Here is a 6,000-nt window from a genome sequence, read left to right as displayed (position 1 = left end):
TCTGTGTCGTGATAGCAAGTGTCACACATGTACGCACAACATGCCACAAGGGCATTTCTACAGCTCATGTGTGTGATTGCATCATAGAGCATTTGGCCACAGACATACACATCTGCATTCAGAGGATGTCTGTGGTCTAGTATTGTAAAATGCAAAACTCATGCACAACATAACTGAAAAGCAATATATGGAGCACATGTGACTTATGGGTGTTCCGTGCAGTCAGCTGTCTGGATGTGTCGACCACCTTTTCATGCAGGTCACGTGACGTGTGTCACTGACGCTATACATTGCTCTGCCAACTCTGACATGCCCAGATTATCTTTTGTGTGCATGTCATGTACATTACACAGACAACAGGGCAATCAGTTCTGTGTCAAGAGAGCCAAGTAGATTGCTTAACTGTCCATGACGTATAGCCCATCGCATGTTCCTAAGTGATTTCATGTGTGTAATCACTGTTGATTGTGATATGTACATTGTAAAATGTCTTGCCTGATAGTGGTACACTTTTTTCTCCACACGTCGTGCAGGGCACCCCCTCTGCCAAGGCCGTTGCCTGACTTGGATGCCATGAGGTAACGGGATTGCATCTGGCGCTACAGATTTCCACAACAAATGATAGAGGATTTGACTGACAGACTGGAACCACACCTACAACCGCTGCACAGGTATCCAACTGCGCTGACACCCAAGGTAAAGGTGATGGCAGCCCTACATTTCTTTGCCCCAGGTACGTTCCAATTCACCATAGGTGATGTGGGGGGGATGTCCCAGACCATGTTTAGTCGGGTCCTCCGTGATGTCTTAGCGGCTATGTTGCTGCACATTGATCATTTCATTAAGTTCCCAACTCCACAAGAGTTGAACAATGTCAAGGGTGCATTCTATGCCCTGGGACGCATGCCACATGTAATTGGGTCCATTGATGGGACACATGTTGGACTGGTGCCACCACAGGCTCAGGAGCAGGCCTTCCGCAACCGGAAACATTACCACTCCATAAATGCCCTGGTGGTGTGTCTTGCTAACATGATGATTTCCCATGTTTGTGCACGTTTTCCAGGATCATGCCACGATGCATTCATCATGAGGCGGAGCAGGGTACCACAGATGATGCTGCAGCTGCGCAACCATCGGGCATGTCTAGTTGGTGGGTGTACACTGTTACTCATGTATGTCTCTATGTCAAGCATCTCTCTCATGGCTACTCATTGCGCAGTCATTGACATGATGTATTGTTGTAGGAGATGCCGGATACCCAAACATGCCGTGGCTCATGACTCCACTACGCAACCCCCGAACTGCCGCAGGCCAGCGCTACAATAATGCACATGGACAGACACGCCGTGTGATAGAGCGTACGTTTGGACTCCTGAAGGGCCGGTTCAGGTGTCTTCACAAGACAGGCGGATCACTACCATACTCCCCGCTCAAGGTGTGTGACATCTTCACCGTGTGCTGCATGCTGCACAACATGGCAGTGGAGGGGGAGGTGCCACTCATCTTGGATCCTGATGAAGAGGACCATCCGTCCGTTGAGGACGAAGGCCTTGGCCAGGATGCTAGCGATGAGGAGGAGGACGGGGATATCCGGAGTCAACTCATACGCACCTTCTTCTCATAACAGTGAGTACCTGTATGATAGTGTGCAATCTTCCACCGTAGAGTGACATTTGTAGCATAATGTGTGTCCAGCAGACTGTACACAATATCACTTAGTGGTAGGTGGAGCTGTGTCACACAAGTGAAGATGTAAAGCCACACACATGAGCACAATGATTCTAGTTCGAATGTACAAGTGTACTATGTTGTCAGTGTATTGTACGTGACCATGTCTAAATGAATTTATACAGTACGTGACCACTTGTGTGCCTGTCCTTTCCAGGTTGCCCGGCCTGTTGTCCGTTTGTGTCATCTTGGTCCTCTTGCAATCCCTCTTGATGATAGCAACGTTGGCTGAATCAGCGTACCCTGCACAGACATGTCGAAATCTCATTTTGGGTAAGGATTCGTAACTGCCATTTCATTGGTGTAATGGGTTTTTTTTTGGGTAGCAACTGTTCCTGCGCATGTAGTAGGCCCATACATAGATGTCACGTTGCCATGTATCAAATTGCATGTAGCGCCACTCCCATGACAAGACAGTCACCTAACCTGACAGTCATCTGTAGTAGAGTTTATAATTTGGTGAATGCATCAATGTGTGTTTACATTGACCCTGACACATTGCGGATGGCACGGCTTGCCATTGTGTGTGACATCACAAACACAGGCACTGTGGAGAATTGCTGCCTCGCTGTGTGCAGCAGGATGTGTCCAAATCATCCACTCAACCTTGTGGGCCAGTACAGTTTGTTCACCTGTGAACCATGTAGTGCCGGTGTGGGCCAGTGTATGTTCCACATTTTCAGTCAATTCTCTTGTGAGTCTGTTTGCATGGATGCATTGCCCCTTGTGGCAGTATATCATGTCACTGTCAGATCGTTACCTCAGTTCCGGTGGACAACACTGCTTCGCTAGCCTTCTCAGTAAGTTGATGTTAACTTTCCCTTCTTATGATGCCAGGTATGTTGCGCAGATTACATCACAACATTGTCCTGGGCCTAATGTTCACATGTACATGGCACCAGTCCGTTGAGGTAAATGTCTGAGATCTCTTCTGCCATGCAGCATATCCTGGTCACGGTAGGGTTGTATCTACTAGCATTCTGCCTATGTACTCACAGTTGAGTTTGTTTACACATTCTTTTCTTGTCTAGCATAGTAAGGCACAGTTGCAAGAGGTAATGAGTGGGCCCTATGGGCATTAATGTTGTTTTGTGTATTTCCTTTCTAATTTGAGGAGCTGCTTACGGCTCATGCGGGTGATGTCAACTTTCCTGTTATGACCCTCACTTATTCAGAGGGCAGAGTATGTATATTTGGCTTTGTGTCATTTGCACTGCTATACGTTACAATTACCGAGATTGTGTGCATCAATCTTACACTGGGACGTAGTTAATGACTGCATGGATCTAATTCCATTGTAGAAGCCTAGTGAGCATCATACATGCTCCATTATGGTGAGAACCCCTACCAACTCTCATGTGTCCCTGTAGAGGGAACTGATCTTGGGCCATTGTAAGATCTATGATCACTAATAAGACACAATGGCAGTGTTTGCACTACACAGGTGTGAGAGGTACAGTTTAGATGCCAAGATACTCTGAGATTCTGTAACTGAAAGTATGGAATACTCATGCATGTTTTGGTCTTTTTCAGATCTCCCTCCCTGCAGTTCCCATCCTCACCTTCCCTCGCCTGATTGCCCTAATGTGTCTGCCATTAGTAGTCAGACCAAGGGGATATTGGGGGATGGAAACCTTCCAGCATCACACTACTCTGATGGTCACAGGTACGGACAGTCCCTGGCAGTTGTGTGGCGAGTGTATCAGCAGCATTACAGGTAACATCATTGCATGAGTGTTCTAGTCGTCTGAGTAATGCCACTGGACATGTAATCAGGCAGATGCAGCATGTTCAAACTAATGTGTAGGAACTGTGTTACAAAATGTACATTGTGCCTCATTGCTGTCACCGCAAGTATCTTTCCAGACTGCATGCATTCAATATGTCATTCTTTACAGTGAGTGATCATATGTGGGTATGTGTACACTCACAACAAGCATGGTGTTTTTAATGGCTGATGGACCATATTGTGCATGATGAACATGGTTGCGTATGTGTTCTGTTGTTTGATACACAGAACGTGCAGGCTACTGATGCTGACGCAGTTTGTCGTGTGCCCTGATTGGCATTGTTGTGCCTGGTCCTGTGGCCGTGATGTGTATTCAATGTTCACACATTTGCTGGGACTGACCCATGGGTAACCAGCCACTCCAGGCTCACATACAATATTCAATTTTAGCCTAGCAGGAATCCTTGGGTTGTGTGGCTGGTTGGCATGTTCAAATGCCCCTTCTGCCCTCATGTGTTCACTCCTCCTGGATGCAGCATCCACAGCCACAACGCTGCACCGCATGCCCTAATCAAGCCACACACACCTATCAGATACTCATCCATCAAGCCATCATTGGAGCATGCTGCATCTTGTCTGTGCCACTGTTGCACAACCGCCATGACAAAGGCCCGTCCCTCAGCACCTGCAACATGCACACTGCTAGACACTCAGTTCATCTCATGACACATGTGACCACATCTGTAGGAAGTTGTGTAGCTAGCAAGTCCCCCCCTTCTCAATAGTGGTGGTCGATTGTCCTTGGCTCTCATAGGGGTACCAGGTGCAGACACACATGATGTTAACCATAATTAACATGATGGGACATAGTGGTAGATCATGTTATCACACTATTATTATTAGTTAGTGAATCAATGTTTGTATTTGGCTCTTTGTACCTTGCTCAGACGAAGACAGAGTGGCCGATGATGAGAAGTGGGTAAACTGGCAATTGTCTGTCAGGAACCCCCTCGGGTGTTGCTACCGTGAGGCACTCTCTCTTATCTCTCTTCATTTTAACGTTAGTGAGTGGTTTCAGACCTTGGTGTCAATGTTGTGTAAACGTAAAACACAACATGACCCTAAGGATTAGTGTAAAGGTTGACCTCTGAGGCAGTATTTTTGATTGGCCATGTAACTCTGACATTGTTTGTTAGGGATTTTTTGAGAGTTGTGTTTGGCCTTTTTGTGCTTGAACAGTGTCTGAATGGGGTGCTGCATTTTGCCTTTGTATCCACCTAATACAGGACAGTGGTCCCTAGACAAGCGCAATTTCTGAAAGATAAATATAGACTAAATGAGTACTATATTCTTTGTCCAGCCGGACAGTTTTTATTTTAATAATAAGAAATTTCACAAAAATACTGAAATAACAGCAGGACACCAGCCGATGTCCGACTAACACACTAGGGAAAGGACAAACAAAGAGTTTCAGGCAATATGAACAGTCTGTGTAGTACAATTCACAGTCAGACAATATTGGTTGCACACTATTGTTGGCATAAAATAGCCCAGTTCATACACATATAGTGTGACACAGTCGACGACGTTTCGAACCTATGACATATTAACGGTTCATCTTCAGGACATCAATTATATGCCTTCTCTTTATATCAGAAAAAAGTCACAATTTAACTTTTTAGCCCATATTATGAGCACTATTGCCATGACACATAAAATACACAAGCAATGATTCAAGGGGAAGAAAAACAAGAACAAAATACACAGATTAGGGCATTTCTTCAAAACATGTTGATATCACACACAAAATATACATTAAGTTTACTAAACCAATTAATAATCATTGTGAACCGAACATAACCATTCAGTGGTAACATCATTTAAAATTAGGCCATGTGAAAAACGATCGTGTCAAAAGTGACCTAATAACGTGAGTTTACCACCGTGAATTTAATTTATCATGACACAGTGCACAAACCAGGGAGTGACGGAAAAAAACCGAGATAAGGAAGGGTCCAACCCAGAATACAACCTACACCATAGACGGACACCCTATCTATGAATATCAGGGGGCTTAGGTGTACCTGCAGGACTGGTATGCAAACCGATATTTTCGGAATGCCTGAATCGTAAAATTGGTGATTAGTACTGTAACCATACTATGAGACGTTGGCCACAAAACTACCAAGATTTATGCCAATTATTAGCTTACCGGATTCCAATAAGTGAAACCTCCACTGATAGGAAGGACACTGTGGGAAGTGCAATAGCGTAATTAATGTTACGTTAGCACCACCGTCTTAAGGAAATGATTGGAGCAGCAACCTGAATAAAACCGCTCCCTTACCGAAAGATAGCAACAGACGGGCCGTCAATGGGTTCCTCGTCCACAGGAGAAATCGTCCAACCGGACCTGCATCCGGGAACCAGGAAGTAACGCGAGCGGAGTCACGTGATACCTGGACGGCCAATCACGCAACTGTATAGCGTGGCCATTTTGGAGCAGTAACCAGGCATAGAATTAACCGTGTAAAGCCAAT

This window comes from Lissotriton helveticus, chromosome 3_1, assembly GCF_964261635.1.
Source record: "Lissotriton helveticus chromosome 3_1, aLisHel1.1, whole genome shotgun sequence".
In the NCBI taxonomy this organism is placed as follows: Eukaryota; Metazoa; Chordata; class Amphibia; order Caudata; family Salamandridae; genus Lissotriton; species Lissotriton helveticus.
Note: the sequence above shows the minus strand (reverse complement) of the source record.